This window comes from Onychostruthus taczanowskii, unplaced genomic scaffold, assembly GCF_017590055.1.
Source record: "Onychostruthus taczanowskii isolate IOZ18803 unplaced genomic scaffold, ASM1759005v1 scaffold18, whole genome shotgun sequence".
Taxonomy (NCBI): Eukaryota; Metazoa; Chordata; class Aves; order Passeriformes; family Passeridae; genus Onychostruthus; species Onychostruthus taczanowskii.
In genome coordinates this window covers 1,615,476-1,632,256 of record NW_024499017.1, presented here as the reverse complement: position 1 = coordinate 1,632,256, position 16,781 = coordinate 1,615,476, and the positions used below count along the sequence as shown (strand labels likewise).

At 43.3% G+C, this 16,781-nt stretch overlaps 1 protein-coding gene across 3 annotated transcripts in view; it reads left to right on the top strand.

Annotated features, from left to right (window-relative positions):
• Positions 1-16,781, top strand: part of ZNF423 (zinc finger protein 423) — a 226,528-nt gene that overhangs the window by 91,344 nt on the left and 118,403 nt on the right. The window contains exon 1 of one of the 3 annotated variants that reach the window (XM_041400802.1): positions 4,040-4,145. The exons of the other annotated variants lie outside the window; for them this stretch is intronic. The gene's annotated coding sequence lies outside the window, so the exon portion shown is untranslated. Of the gene's footprint in view, positions 1-4,039; positions 4,146-16,781 lie in introns of those variants that run through there. 3 annotated transcript variants of the gene reach the window in all.

The following is a 16,781-nucleotide window of genomic DNA, read 5'->3' as shown; positions in this document are numbered from 1 at the left end:
CTTTTCTGAAACTCTAAACTACCTATTAAAAAAGCATTTTTGCATTTAGAGTAGAAGACACAAAGCAGTTTATCATGCTGGAAAATACCAATCTGAATTTTACAATGCATTTAGTGACAAGATGTTTGAGTCTTATTGTGTGAGGCATATAATAGAAGTCTGGGGGGAGGAGAAGGGGGATGAAGACGCATTGGTCTTAGTAAGAACTGACCAAATCCACTTTATTCTTCATCTGTGGTGGAGTGTTAGGAAGACAGTGGGTCTATATTGGTATGACAGGGATCTGGAGGAATGGAAAGAATAGGCTACAGCCTACAGGTCCTCTCTAAACTCTGTCCAGGGTGTCTGATCTGAAATCTTTTCTCTCAAGTTTCCTGCATTAAGGGAGGAGGGAGTGGGAAGGGAGTTTTGTCAGTGAAACACGCAGGAGGTAGGTACAGGTGATGGACAGGTGTTGGGTGTGCAAATACAGCTTTACCAGTCGGACAGCTCCTTAGCCATGGCCCTCCAATGGCTCCACTGTACTTCTCATTCTCCTTGGAAGTTCAGGGATTTTTAAAGAAAAGACCAAACTGTTTTTAATGATGCCAGAGTGGGTGCCAGAGAGATTGCAGTTTAAAGCCACATGATTAAAAATAAGTTTCTTTAAAGCCCTGCATTCTGTTTATAAAAATAGATGTTGAACATACGGTACAACATAAAAATCCAGGTGGTCCTGGAAAAAAAAAAAAAAAAAAGTAGAAAGCACTTTAGCTCAAACCAGATGTGCAAAAGAGAGCTCCTAAACGTATTTTGTATTTTTTATTTGTGTGTATGTGTTTGTGTATGTGGGAGATATTTTTGGTTCCTGCTAGGCTTCTTTGCAGCAAAGCCCCTTTCTAGAATTTACTTTCCTTTATTAGAGTTGCAGCTCGGCTTTGTGTGGGCCTCTGGGGGTTTTGGCCAGCCGTTGGCAATTTCTCTCAGACACCCAATTACCCCTGACGTCAATGCCGTCTCTCCCATCTCCCTTGGGTGCCCACATTTTTTCCTTTGTAACACTAATAGCTGACTAGCTAAGTGCCTGTTATTTCCTTGGCAGAAGATTTGATTGTGTTTTGGGCCGGATACTAAATCCAAAAACTATGTAAAAATGTCAATAGGTGAGTGCACATTGATTTCGGTTAGTCACAGTGATATTTGAGCCCCTTTGGGGGCTCTGTCTGGGGAAGTATTTTACAAGAAAGATAATATAACAGAAAATTACTGGAGCTGCACAGGTCTCTGGTGGATTTCTTAGGGGCCTGCTAAGTTTCTGTAGAATCAACAAATGCTTTATTAATCTAAATTTGCGGTTTTGTTCCTGCCTCTCTTCAGACGGCTCGGGCTCGCCGGAGGAGGCTCGGCGGGAGCGGGGCGGCCGGCGGCAGAGCCCGGCCCGGCCGGGGGCGGCCGCGGGCCCCTCCCCGCCCGGCCGAGGCTGCGCTGGCAGATAACGCGGGGACGGAGGGGGTCCCTGCCAGCTGTGCGGGGCCGGCGCTGACTGGGAGCGGCTGATAAGAGCCCCGCGCGGGAGCCAGCCGGCAGCGCCGCTCCGCCAGCGCGCTGCGGGGCCGCGACTGGCAAAGAAAGTTAAACACAACTGGTCCGGGGGCGGCGGGGAGGGCTGCGCTGGAAGATAATGGTAATTGATTGAATCAAAGTCGCAGAGCAGCCTTGTTTTTCCTCGCAATTAATTTTTTTTTTTTTTCTAATTTTCAGACCGAAGTATCCGAAGAGCTCAGGTTGCACCGAGCACATGCTGCACTAAAAGATAATAAGCACATGCCCTCTTCAGCTTTTTGGGGGAAATTCAGGCCAGGAAAAGGCACAATTAAACAAAACGCACCCCCTTAAAGTTACGAGCACACGGCTCCAAGCTCAGCAGAGCGTGCTCTTAAGGACAGGGAAAATCAATGGCTTTTTCAGGTCGCCAGGCTGTGTGTGCTGGCTACCAGTGATGAGCAGTCAATTTTGCCCACAAAGCCAGCAGACAGTGACACCAGAGAAGGGGATTGTCAGGGGACTGAGTTGTGCAGTGTCCGCACATTGGGCGTTTCTGCAGCCCTTCTTTCTCTCCTGCTCCCCACCACAACCCCATACCCCACCGCTCAAGATATATGTAGAGGAAGACAGAGATTGATGCTATTTGTATTTTTGTATTGGTTGCTTTGCAGGTTTAGTTTAGCCAGTTTGGATCTTTTTCACTAGCTACTTGCCAGCCAGAAATCTTTCTTCTCTTTTAAGGAGATTCCCCCCAATATGTCGTTCAGGAGTAGTAATATAGTTTGTGTGGTTTGAGAAAATAAAACCTTTTAGTCTTTGGCAATTGCATCTGCAAGCAGTAAAATCTTAAGTCAGCACAGTGTGCAGAGTGCAGGATACCTAATAGCTAGTAAACCATTTGAAAAAGTCTTCTGCTTGGTCAGATATACTGCTTAATGTATAGTGCTGTATCTTGCCCAGCACATAATTAGCATTGAGGGTGGAAAAGCCTCCCCTGTGGACCATGACACCACAGACCTAAACTGGCATTTTTTCCACACATTAGAGTTTTCTTTCTTTGGTGGAGGACATTTCTTTGCTTGTTTTAAAAATCATTCTTTAAGACTTAACAGACTGTATTAGCGTATTGTGTATCTTAAATGAACCTTGCAAGCTCTAGCAGTGTATTCTTCTTCCCATATAGGCGCTGTGTAGGGTGGGCAGGCAAGCAGTATTGTAGTGCCAGAGAGATCAAACGTTGGCTAGGAAAAAAAACACCCAACCCTAACCTGGGAAATAAAAATTAACCAACCCACTTTTGCAGTGATTTTGTTGGATGCCATCCTGGAACAAGTGTATGTATGGATGTACTAGGAAAATGAATGGGCCTTATTGAGGTAAGACACTGTGATTTATCTAATCATGAAGAAGTTGGGATTTTCACTAGAGCTCTGTCATGTTTTCCTCAGAATGGCAACAGAAGATTTCTTTATGTGTGGGCCAGATTAATGGGATTTCTTCCCAACTAGTGAAAGGGTGGAACATTTGCTGTCTGTTTGGGCAAGAGCAGGGTATCCTGATATCCTATCAAACAGTCTAATAGGTCTCCTCTGCTGAAAGAGCTGGTAATCTGCCTTGTCATGACCACTGGTTATGAAAGGGACAAGTCAGCTGTGAAGAAAGATAACTTTCTTGAAGGAACCCTGTAAAAACTTTGGCCTAATGCCAGCAAAACCATTGCTGATCAACTATGGCTCAGATTAGAGACTCCTTGTGTGGAAAAAAAGAATTTTTTCTTTTTTTCTTATAGGCTTGAGAGCCTACTGGGCTACTGTTGCCAACCTCCCCTCTTTGATGTTTCAGGTTCTAGTATAATTAAATCTACAACTGTAATATGGTCTTGTCTCTTTGGCCAGTGTGGTATGACTGGCAGGTGACACTGCCCTTCTGTACCTCAAATACAGCTGGTGAGCTGCTCCTAGGCAGTCAGATGTTTTTAGACTAGTCCAATGCTTGGTAGCACCCCTCTCATCCTCCTCCCGGCCTGGCCAGTGAGCTCAGCCTGTTGGTCTCAGAAGTGCTGACAGCAATGTGGAGAAGAACTGCCAAAGCAAAAGTACTGTGAGGTCATTTGGATAGATAAAAGTGAGTATAATTCATGGAGATAAGGTGCACCCACTCAGCACCTGCCTACCTCTCTGCTCCTCTATGCTAAGGCCCATTGCTGCCAGCAGGGCTGCTGCCAGCCTGTGCTGGCATTGAGCACTCTCTGGGCTGAGCCACCAGCCCTGCCTGGGAGGGGTGTGGGGAAAGGACAAAACCAGCTCTGCTGAAATGATTAAAAAAATTACCCCTGTGCTAAGATGCAATGCTGGGTTTTGGGGTGTGAGCCAGTCTGTAGGGCACTGGCATTCACAGACACTTGGAGGAGCTGGCCTCTCGTGAGCCAACTGCTGAAATTAAAAGGGGGCAGGTTTGAACCTAAAACCGAAACAAAGAGCAGGGCTGTCTGTGCTCTCCCAGGCCGAGGCGCATTGGTGGCTGTCGCTTTTCCTGTGTCGCGTCACCTCCAGCGCGGTGTGCGAGGCACAGGCACAGCCGAGCCGCGGCATGGATGGACACGCCGCGCTCCCCGTGCTGAGGTGGGACCTGCTCTCCTGCCCCACCCGCGTGTCTGTGGGGAGCAGAGGGGCCAGGGGCTGCAGGGCCTGGTGAAGGGGAAGGTGAGGTGAGGCAGGTGGCAGCTGTGGGGAGCAGGTGGCTGGCACTGTGTTGGGGACAAAGCGGGGCCAGTACCTCTGAGGGCGGAGGGAAGGAGGCTGTGGGACAGCCTGCAAATACCAGGGTGAGTTAAGATACCTTAAAGACACCTTTTCACTAGTTTGCTGGGAAACAGAGTTTTATGCTTGTTTTGTCACATCCTAGCTTTTAAATGTACAGTGGGAGATAAAGGACTCACTTTGGGTGAATCCTCAAAGCAGTGAAGGTAGGAGAGTAGCAGGGTAGCAGCTGCTTGGGAGGTGGCAGCAAGAGAGGAAATGTCAGCATGGAGGGTGCAGAAAAGGGAAGAATGGAGAAGGAAGCATCACCAAAATTATTTCTATCCCTTTGTTAAGAACTTGGGACATTTGTGAGTGAAACAACTCTTGCTTTTCCTGGAGCATTTCCTTTTCCCTGCTTTTGTACAGGCCTGTTTAGCCATGCAGCCCAGGTCTTTTTCCATTCCTGGGTGTGTGTTACACCTATTACCAAAGCATCACTAAGGTATTAGCACTATTTTCAAGTGACTGCTCTGACAATGGGGTTGTTCTTGCCATATAATTCACAGAGCTTCACTCAAGTCACAGCTAGAACACTATACCTGCCCTGGAGAATAAGGAGGAAATTCACCAGGTTATTTTGAGTTGATTCTGTGGAAGCATGCAGGAATATATCTGAGTTAAACTCAAAGGGAAATGATCAGATTGGCAGCAGATTTCATCAGGTTTGTAGTTGCATTAGGAGCTCACATGAATCTTTAAAAATGTTTTAGAATTGAAAAACTTCAAGGTTTTGAGAAAACTTGTCGCACAAAAATGATCAGTGTGACTATGTATCTCATACAGGGCAAGTAGGCAAGTTGAGTAAGGCATCAGGTACTTTATGCTGAGGTAGCCATGTGAACACTGGAGCAGTGTGAATAGCCATTAAGAAGCATCAAAGCTTTGTCTTTTAGTTGTGTTCAAGTGTGCAGGAGACTTGTGAAATTGTACTTTCAGCTCTGGCAGTGCCAGGTTTAAGGAGTGTTAGCTGAGCAATAGTGCATTTCTGAAGCACATAATTTTTAACTTTTCCCCCTAATCTTTGAATGTGCATGCATTAAATTCACCTAGGTCTTGTAATTTTGACAGTTTTTGGTTTTGGTTTTTTTCCTCCCAGATCTTCATTATGTGGGTAGCAGTCTCTCCAGTGCCATGCATTGATGCTCTCTTTTATGTTGCTTTTGTAGCCCCCGTTGTCCCTGGTCTTGAGTTCACAGAGCTGGTGGACAAAACAGTTGGCAAGGAAAGTTAATGACTTCAGGAAGGGATAGACTTGTATGCTCTGACCATGGAGATGACAGAAATGTAGAAAGGATGGCAAGAGTGTAAGCAAGGTCTTGAAATCGGAGAAGCTGATGGATTGTGTTCTAGAGGAAGGTTAGAGTAACAGGACTGGAAATGGGGGCAGAGGATGTGAGTCAGGGTGGGAACTGCCAAGAGGAAGATGAGAAATGTCATAAAAGCATGGGGAGAGAAGGAGGGGAATAGACTGGTGAAAAGTAGAGTGGATCTGGAAGCAGCAACTAAAGTGAAACACACAGGCTAAGATAGTTGACTCAGAAGAAGATGTGGGAAATGTAAGATGAAATTAACAACTTCAGCAGAGATGAAATTAACAACTTCCACTCTTAAGAAAGTACAAAACTTAGTAGAAGGAAGAAATGCATGTACTTGATTTTACTTTTCTGTGCTTTTGGCCAGGCAGTTCTACTTTCTTTTTTCAACATTGATGGCTGTCTCATGATTTCCCTGAGACATTGTCATAGAAATAGACACAGAACCCAAATGTCCAGCTTCTAGGAAGCATGGGCAGGTAGTGTCTTCTCTACCCAGTGAGAGATGGGCTTCCAGCCTATTAGAGAAATTTTTTTGGTAAAGCATCCTCGAAAAAAAACCAAACCAAACCAAAAAAAAAACAAAAACAAAAACAAACAAACAAACAAAAAAACCCCAAAAAACCAAAACAAAAAACCCCAAAAAACCAAAAAAAAACCCAAAAAACAAAACCCAAAAAAACCCCAACCAAACAAACAAACAAAAAAACCACCAAAAATTGAAAATGACTGGTGACTTTCTTCTGGTAGTAAAAGAAAAGACTTTGACAAACAGTTTATATGGAGGTGATCTCCATATGTCCTTTCCAAACTAAATTACTCTGTGATTGAACCTTCTGAGGAAAAAGATGCAAATGCAAAGGAGGTAGCTCTCCATGCAGATCTTTAACTTCTGGCAGTCCTGTTGGTGATCCCACTGTCTCTTGAGCTTGTCTGTAAAATGCACTGAAAATAGCTGAACTATTAGTAAATTATTCCCTCCCATGAATGAGCATGTAAGTATTTTTCTAATGAAATAAAAGAAAATGAGTCTTATTCCCCACAATCCTTATTAGTTTGCACTCCAATTAATTCCTTCATGTTAATTAATCTTGGAATGTTTTGGAGGATTTCTCATCATCTACCAGTGCATTTTGCGGGACAGTCTATGGAAAGGACACAACATTTGCTGAAGAACCTTTACTGCATTTTCCCAATAGAATTCTCTACTCTGTGCTGAGGTTTCAAGAGGCTTTGAGTGAGCTGGTTGAGCCTCCTTTTGAACCCATCATGGCTGTTTCTTTGTATTTTATTTCCTTTAAAGAAATAAAATTTCTTTTCCCTTCCTTATGACAACAACCTTTTGCCAAATGAGTAAGCCACTCCAGTTCTTCCCAGCTTTTGCCCCATTTACCACCTTCCAAAAAGATTGCAGTGGATGTATGACCACATGTCAGATTTTCCCTGGAGGGTTCTCTGATTTCTTTTCAATCAGTTCATTTAATTGACCATGTTTATTTCCCTAGCCCTTGTGGCTCCCTGAGTGCAGCTATTCGTCAGAAGCTGGATCTTAAGCATCCTTTTCATGTTGTACCTGGAGAATTTCTTAAACCATCTCATCTGTTCTTGGCATGTGGGGCTAAGCCCAAAAGGGAAGCTCTCTCAATCAAAAGGCTATCTAAATGGATAATGTGGTACTTTGAGACCTGTAACAAGGAGGCAAATGTCCCAGTCCCACTGCTGTGGTGCTGATCCCACCAGAGCCACCATAGCTTTGAAGGCTTGTTTGGGCAAGGCTCCCACTGCCGATGTTTGCAAGACAGCTAACTGGAACTTGGTACATGTACCTAGCATGCTGCTTAGATGTAGAGCCTAGGCATGATGCCCACGTTGGAAAGCAGCTTTGTAGTCTATATCTGCTTAATTTAGTCCTCAGCTGGCCTCCTGAGAACGGCTGTTTGCTGCATGTTAGTGTCCAAGGGCAGGAAGAGATGGAGGCAACTTTCATCAGAAAGAAGATGAAGTAACTTGGCACTCATTGGAGTTTGGAGGCTAAATTGCCTCTTAAAAGATCATCTTTACTGCTTGTCTACAGTTTCCAGGCTGTAAATAGGATGGGGAAAAGGATGCCTTTGTATCCTGTGTTCCCCTTTTCTAGACGTTGTCTTGGTGATATGAGCTTCCTTCTTCAAAGTCTATAAAATTGTGTTTGGATGCTTTTCATGCTTTAGTTTTTGGCATACAGCATAAACCCAAGCAAACTGACCTGAGACAGGAAGGCATTTTCCTCTTCAGTGACTTCTGTCTGTGTCCACTGCTAGCATCTGTATTAGCAAATACAATTTCTTGCGAACATCCCAGAGCTTTTCTTTTTCAGAATGTTTTTAATAGTGCAAAGCACTGTTATTTCCTAGAAAGTTTGGTCGGCTTCTTCCACATCAATTTTTGAATCCCTGTTCTATTACTTCCTTATGACATGTTTTATTCTGTCTTTTTAAAAATAAACATTCAGGGCTTGGACTAGATGATCTCCAGAGGTCTCTTCCAACCCTGGCTATTCTGTGATTCTGTGAAACATAAGTCAGGAGTAATTAGAGAGAAATGTACCACATTTGAAGTATATATAGAAGGAAGTAAATGGTATGATGTGTCACTGTAGTCAATGGTCAAATATCTGAATTTTAATCTTGAGAGTTAAGTTAAATAAAAAGAGATCCTTTTAAATAACTTGACATTCCCTTAATGATCCATGAGATGTAAATCTGAACATTTGACTTCATTGCAATAATACAGCTAGTTTAAATTTTTATTGTTTTTAAGCCCACAGCCAGCAGGCTGAAGTAAGTTATTTGCAGCGTATTTTTAAAGTCCATATCAAAATATTAGCCACAACTGTCTGCTGTGTATAAAAAAAAAGGGGGGGGGGTGTATGTTTGAAGTTTAATCATGCTTCTACTTATGCTCAGTCCCAGAGCAATCCTTTTTTCTGCTGCTGAGCTCAAACAGCTAGTAGCCAGGTTTGATCTGCTGCCCCATGGAGCAGTGCCCTATGTGAATTTGAAGTTTTCTCAGCCCGGGAGGCCGGCAAATAAAGACTAGCCTCAGGTAGCCAGAGCTCTCCTTCCCAAAGCAGCTCCCGGGGCGCTGCCTGGAGCAGTCCTCCTGAAATTGTTTCAGGCAATTGCTACAGACTATCTGTACTACTGCCCCTCTTACCCCTCCTTTTCTCTCCTCCTCCTGGCATAAGGGAGGAGTTTTGGAGTCCAGGAGTCCTATTTGACTTTAATAAAATGAAGGAAAAAATTTTAAAAAATAAAAAGCAGAGCAGTTTGTAGGGAACTGGCACAGACTGTGGAAACAGGAGCCACAGCAAGACAAAACCCAGTGGCCTTCAAAACTTTTTTCTCTTCTTTCTCACCACATGACTTGAAGGATGTGGACAGTAATTAAAGGACCCCCTAGCTCTTCATTTTCTGTGCCTGGTCCTTTGATCTGGTTCGTGTCGGGTAGCTATTTTCATTGTTCCTGTCTTTTCTTTTATTCTCACCCAGCCCCTTTGATGTGAGCAATGATGATCTTTAATTCCAAAATAGGAGATGGGCAGGATAGCAGTACTGGCCTTATATAATGCATCTTTCACATCTTATTTTTAAACTTGAGCATAATAGGTGTAAGTCAGAGCCTGGGGAGCATTAACCCTTTCCATGCAGAGGAACTGCTGAGGAGATTAAGAGCCTATCACTTTTGGTAACGTCAGTCAGGTTAACTTTCTGTAGATGCCTACAGATGCATTTGTGAAAAAGATTATTATTATTATTATTATTTTCCTGCAAATATGATGGATCTCAAAATATAATCTGGAGGGAGTTTGTCCTAATTGTTCCCATGTGGGAAAAATGTGCTGAGAAAGAACAGTAAAGCTAATGCAGTTATTCTGACTGGCTTCACTTGGCAGCACAGTGGGAGTGAAGCATACTGTTTATTAGTGTATGTTAATAAACTATAAGGGACAAGCTGCAGGTGGCGGCTTATAAACTGTTAGCTCAGGTAAGATAGATGACAATATGGAGGTTATTAGTAACATTAGCAGGAGAGAAAGGCTGAAGGTTCTTAATGTTGTCTTGAAATCACAGAAGCCTGGCATGTCTCTGTGTGCTTCCTCTTCCTCACAGGACACACAAACCAAGTAGCTGCACTGCAGCCAGGGTGGGTGGCACTGGGGCTGGAGCACCATCAGATGTGGCACGAGCAGGAACCCCTTTGCCAGCCACCTGGGGGGACGGTCCCCTGCCAGCCTGTGTGGGGTGGCACACGTAACACCCCCGTGCCATGCTTTGGAGGGTGGCACATGTAACACCCCCGTGCCATGCTTTGGAGGGTGGCACACGTAACACCCCCGTGCCATGCTTTGGAGGGTGGCACACGCGTGGAGGACGGCACAATGGCCCCGTGGCCCTGCAGCGGGGAGCCCCCCGTGCAGCCCCCGGGAGGCAGGTGGTGCTGGCGGAGCCCCTGCCCGGGCTGTCCCCGGGGAGCTCCGCATTACCGCGGTCCCCATCTGCCTCGGCGGCACCTCCTCCCTCCGGGCCCCAGCAACAATGGCTCTGCTGCTGCTGCTGCGCCCTGCCCGAGCCGGCCCGGTGACATTTGCAGGGTTCAGCCGTCACGGCACAATCCGCTCGGGAAATGCAGCTGTAATTGTAAATAGGGAGCCCAGAATTTTCAAACTTCAGGTCTCAAGGCACCCGCGGCGTGGAGGGGGAGCTCAGCTTTCCCCAGCGCCTTTTATTTTAGTAGGATTTGTGACTACCTGAAAATTTGGAAAACTATGGGTCTGCTGCTAAGCCACTTAAACATTAATGTATGAACATCATATCACTGGTTTTTGTGTTCAGAAGAAGACTTAAACGGGCACGAATTTAAAAAAAAAATCCCAACATTTTCCTGATAGAATTAATTAGAGGCAAAATATAACAAATTGTCAGTAAGAAATAACAAAGAAGCAGTGAGGATAACAAAGATTAAGTGTGGTAATGGACGGAGGCAGTTTGATGAGTCTGACTATGTTTTAGTTTAAAGCCTACCTTTTCCTTTTCATTCACAAAATATATATGCATAAGTGGCTTTGTGTCTGAAACAATTTTAGATGTGGATTTATGCCTTCATGACACCTGCTCTTTTAGGGACATAAAATGTGTGTTATGTTTGTGTAGTTCTTAAAATAACAGCTGTTAATTAGATAACTTTCAGGGTGATTCTTATTATATGTTATGGTCCTGGATCAGCAAAGTAGTTCAGCAGATGCCCAACTGGAGCACGTGATGGGACACGTAGGCTTTTCAGCCTGCACTTGCTTAAACCTGAGCACATGCTTAAGCAGTTTGCTGAACAGGGGCCAAGACCAGATGTAGTGAATACCTAAAATTAACTTTGTTAAATGGCTTACAATATGCCACTTGTTTCCATGTGCTTTTAAATTTCCCACTTGAACATTATTTGGGCTGAACTTCTGTGTGTTTGTCCTTGTCTGTAGAGCTCTTTTTAAAGTATTTTTTTTATTAAATACTTTTGGTTCGCTCAGAATATTTCTGTTAGGCGTGAAGGAGGAAAAATTCTCTTCCAGTACAGATGGTCTTTAGTGCCAGTGGTTCTGTAGCTGGGGTGCTTTAAGGAAATAAGGGAAGGGAAGGTTGTATAAAGGAATATTTTACTGGAGCAGCTTCTAGAGTTGGAAAAAGTAGACACACTTCTGAGACCTGGCAGAGGGATGTGGAACCTGTAATCTTGTCCACTTTTTCCAGCTATATCAGCTAATCTAATAATAGAAGCTTATAGGGCGATGTAATTTCTTTTTTTAGGCAGAGAAAACAAACATTGAAATTGCAAAGGGGAAAGTTGGCACCAATACATTCCTCAGTGAGTACTAGGGCTCTTTCTTCACTTGGAAAGGAAAAAAAAATCCCTCTTTCTAAAGCAACCCTGTTTTAAGGGCTCAAGCATGCCCAGATAGCCTCTAGTTAGGTTTCAGCAGTCTAATGAAGCCTGCCTTTTTTGTGATTTCACTGCACACACTCCCTGCCTGCCTTGATTGGCAGCTGGGTAGCAGACCTCTGCAGCTGTGACAATTTGCCTGAGGGAGACTGTAAGTGTCTCATTGAAACTTGCATTGTAAAATCCTCCAAAATGCCTCCCATAATATTAGGCACAGGAGAAAAACACAGGTGTGAAAAACTTTCACAGATCCCATGAGTTCAATGTCTCTTGGCAGCTTTGGTAGATTCAGTGTTATAATATAAATTTTAAACTTGCTCTTGCAAAGCAGAAGTTGCTCCGTCTTCTATCACAAGAAACCGGCAGTGCCTGTGCTGCGCTCGCCTTTCCAGGGCAATGAGGATTGGTTATCCATGGGTGAAACCTGTCCACCTGCTGTGACTCGGAGCGTGTTCCAGCACAGAGAGGACGCAGGTGTCCCTGCAGGTGTCCCCACTGCTGGGGCACCTCGCTGGCACGGCAGAGTTTTAAGAGCTCCTGTTTTCTGAGAGAAGGCATGGTCTCATCCTGTCCAAAAATGAGCGCTCGTTGAATGATTCTGCTTCCAGTGAAGGAGGAATTTGAAAACCTATGAGGTGTCTCCATGAAATCAACCTTCCTATATGTATGTACAGTCGTTTTCTCTTCAACTGCTTAAGTAGCTTAACGTACTCCTCACTGGCACATAGGTGAGACTCAGCATTGCCAGCGTGACTGGAAGATGAATCTTGGCTTCTGAATGCCTGATCCTTTTGCTGGTGTGTTTGTTCCCAACTGCTTGCCTGTGTGTTACAGCAACTTTGCTTCTTATATTTGCCATAATGGAATCTCAATATGGCAGCAGACTTAAAATCTGGCACTTCAACAGTCTCAGTAGGTTCAACACACTATTCAGGAATTAAAGTTCTGAAGAAATGCAAGCAGCTAAATTTAGACTTTTTAAGAAGCCTGCCTGACTTGAGTGAGCTGATGCTGATACATGGAAGTTTCCCTGCAAGCCAGCCAGGCTTTATTTGTTGCTTAAAGGGAGGAGATTTTAGTTAAGTTAAAACATTTGATTTGCTTTCTTGAATTGTTTTTGATTAGTGAGTGAGTGCAAGGTTAAGCTTTAATAACATATCCCTTGTAATAAAATCATGCTGGTGAGTGATATATGTGGCTAAAAAGATTTAGATACACTAGTCTGTTAAACTAATACAATTTGGAAATGCTCTGGAAATAAGCACATAAAATAAGAACTAAAGGCAAATTTAAAGATTTTTTAACTCTTTCTGGGGCTAAGATTTTTCTGACCAAACTGGCCTGTTCTGGCAAGCTGAGTGAACAAGGCAGCATGGTTGCAGTCTTGGTAAAAGAGAAACTGTTTTGAATTTAGTAGCGAAAAGTGTTTAATGCATCACTGAGTTTCTGCTGCAGTGAACTAGTAACAGACCCTGTGTGTAGTTAAAGCTGAAAATAACAAATCTCAAATTCAAATGGCATTCAAAAGTTTCATGAGAGACTCTCAGTACTTTCCACCTTCTCTTCTGAGCTACAAACTTTGGTCAGTTCAAGACAAATCAACGATGCTGTAATATGTAGGTTTTGTGAGTTGGTAGTTGCAGTAGGGCTGAGGTTTTAGTTTCAGATTTTTATCGGGGTTTTCTGCTCTAGGTGCTTTCCATAGACTGTCCTAAGAGCCACGAAACTTGTGCTGATGTATAGTGATTCAATGTACTGTAACCTACACAAGAGGGTTCCGTTTCATGGCTGTGTGAAGCTTTTGTGTAAATGTTTTTAGTGGTGTCAATTGAGAAGCTGAACTCAAAGTTCAGTTGAGCATTAGGGGTATCATTTGAAAGCTCAATTTGAGTTACTTCCTTGTTGAGGCTGGTTCATTTCACGGGAACATTTTAAACAAACTTTGTGAAGCAGTGCAGTGTTATGTTTCTTATTTCACGGATGGGGAAACTGAGGCACAAAGATATGGAGTTTCTTACCTTTCTAATGCACTTGGGAATGTTAACAGAACAGTGCTGCTGATGTGTTATTGACTGCTGTGTGCTGCTCCTGGTCTACCAGGGGAGTCTAGTTTGTCAAAGGGAAGGGGTTTTGTCTCATCATTGAGGAAGGAAATGGATTTAAATGTCAAAGGTTGGGAAAGCCATTGTCTTCCCTTTTATGGCAGTGAGCATGTCATCCTCCTCTGCTTACCAAATAAATGAAACTATAAAGGAAATGGTAGTTTTGGAAAAAAATCCCAGCATTGTAATCCAGAGCATCTGTTTTCTACTGTATTTTTTCCCCTGGTCTCTTTTTATAATTTACATCCAAAGCATGAAGTGACAGAATTTGGCAGACTCGGATCTGTACAGTAGAGCTTAATGGCTTTTTAGCAGGGAATAAATAAAGCCCCTCAAGCCTGCTTAGTTCTCACCCATGCACGTGAGCAGGGAGTGGGGGAAGGAGTGTTGTATTTTTCTTGGAAAAAGACCTTTTCGGTTTCTCCTAATCTGGCACCTGGAGGTCCAGCTGTGCTGGCTTGAGGCTGTGTGTAGCCTTGTGCATGGGAAAGATGATGGACAGGCCGCTGTAGAAGTTGAAATGTTCCATGTCTCTACAGGCAATATGTATAGCTGTATTTGTGAATAGTGGCAGGGCGCAGTTGGAGGTGGAATTACTCTTCAAACAATGATTTGCCAATAGTGCTGCAGTCTGGGCTGGTTTCTGTTGGGATTGTGGGGAGGGCCAGCACCGCGTGGATTTTCCAGCTTTGCTTGCTCGAGCTACAGCAGCCATGGAGCCTCTGTGCCTGCCATCATTGCTTCCTGTCTCCATGAGCTGATTGTAAATTATTTTTCCTGGTTTGAGCTCTGCACATGGCCTGGAAATGTGTCACTCTGATTATGTTTGGCTTGTTCGTCTGCTAATTTATACCAGTTTCTACTTCAATATATTTCCATTGGCTTAATTCAATGGCAGGATTTCTAATTTACTTGGGTATAAGTAGGAATATTGGGTTCATTACTCCTAACAGTTTAGTAATCTTGATTTATTTTTGTTCTTCAGTCACACAAATGCCAAGGTTAACTTGCTCTTAAACACTTGATTTTCTAGGACATAAAATGATTCCATATTTAAAGAAGAAAATAGAGGACAATTTTATTCTGCAAAGTGGTCTGGGTTGGGGAATGGTGGGTTTTGTTTGTTTGGATTACAGAACTTAGAAAATGCTGGGTTAATATTTGAGAACTGAAAGATTTAATTTGCCCTCACTGGTACTCCTGGATCTTCTGGATTCCTCAGCTGTGGACTGGGAGCTGATCTGGAGTGGCACATACTTGGCCCAAAATGTTTCCAGTGCCCCTAGTAATAAGTGATTTTAATGGAGAACTTTTCACAGCAGAGGACTCAGAGATCTAGTCTGTGCTTTAATAAAGATGCTATGTCTCCACAGTGTACATTAGTCAGTGAGTTAAACAAGCATCAACATTAAAACAGATATTATCCCCTGCAGTGTATTTTCTTAGTGCTTTGTCCATTACAGCTCTCAAATGGTGAGGTTTCTAGTCCTTCCTGTTGGAAACAGCTCTTTTCTAACATTTATTGCAGATATTTTCCCAGTGTCTAGCATAAAATTGTGCTTTCTTCTCTCCTCCTGCCCTCCCCAAATGCTCAGTGGAATGCAGTGATGGTGTTTACTGTGCATGAACCCCTTGGAAGCAGTTCCTGCACCTTCCTTAGCTGTTCTTTAACAAAGATACATATAATCAGACCTTTTAACCTTTCCTCATAAATCAGTCCATCCAGCCCATTAATCACTTCTGTTGCCTTCTTCTGAATTCTCTCCAATTTGTCATCATCCTGTGCCTGGGGACAGCTCGGTGACCACAGTCCTGCACGGAGGTTCAGTACCAGCCCACTGCACTCAGAGATCAGGATTTATCTATTTTGTCCTTCTTTCCTTTTGCTTCATTCCCAGTCAGAATATATCTCCTACCCACTCTGCATAATCACTTCTTTAAAACATTTATGGAGATAATTTGCAGTCTTACAGACCCTCTGTCACTCTCTGATACTGAGTTAGCAGAGATTGATAGGGCAAAGGATTGAACGTGACACTTTGTGTCTCTCTCTCCCTTCCTTCCCCTACTCCCCACCCCAAAATAAACAACACAACTCTTCATTTGGTGCATATGGTCATATTGAATGTGAAGAAAGAGGTAGCATTAGAGAGGAAAAAAAGATGCTGAAAATAAAATTGCCTAATTGTGAATCCTAAGTAGTGCAGGCAGCAGGGGCGGCCCTGACTGGAAGAAATCAGAGGGTCACTAATTCATACTGCCAACATCCTAATTAGCTGTGCAAATGTAATGTTTATATTGCTGGGGATGGATTACAATATCCATTGTAGAATGGAAAGAAATAAATGAATTGTGTCAGTGGAGCTATGTAGAAAACACTCCTGCCACCCCATTAAACCATGAGAAGTAGCTTAGCTACTAAAAAAAGTTTGTTTTCAGGCTGATGCGCAAGTCTAATTGGGTTTCCAAAGAAAGGAACATGTTTTAATTATTAATTAGAAATCAGAGGAGTAAAAGAGTGGAAATCTGCTTCAGCTGGAGGTTTTGCTCAATGCTGGATTTCTCCTTAATAAGCTGAAACATTCCAGGCCTGCCTTAGTTAGCGGTTGGGTGCAGTGGCTTTACTCGGGGGGTAGACATCTTAATGCTCATGTAATTATCATGTAATTATTTTGTAATGTGGGATCAAAATTTTGCATAGATGGCATTCTTTCACTGAACTTGAAAAATAAAAAAGTTGTGTTCATTAATGCAGTGATTCAGTCATTTTGGTCTAAGAAGCAGGGTTCCCTCATTCCCCTCCCTATCTCTTTAAGACACAAATATTTTGAAACAGTTTTAGAGATGGTGACCTCAAGATGAATAGAATTATTCAATTTAGATTTTGTTGAATATTTATCAGATTTCTTGTTGGTAATACTGCCTTTCAACAGAAGTGTCAAGTGGGTTGCAATTATCATCAAAGCTGATAGGTACAAATAAGCAATGATCCTGTCTGCTATCACAGGGTGTGCAGGTTCATAAAGGGGAATTCTTGTGGAAGTCGCTTTCTCCCTATGAATTTTCCTCCC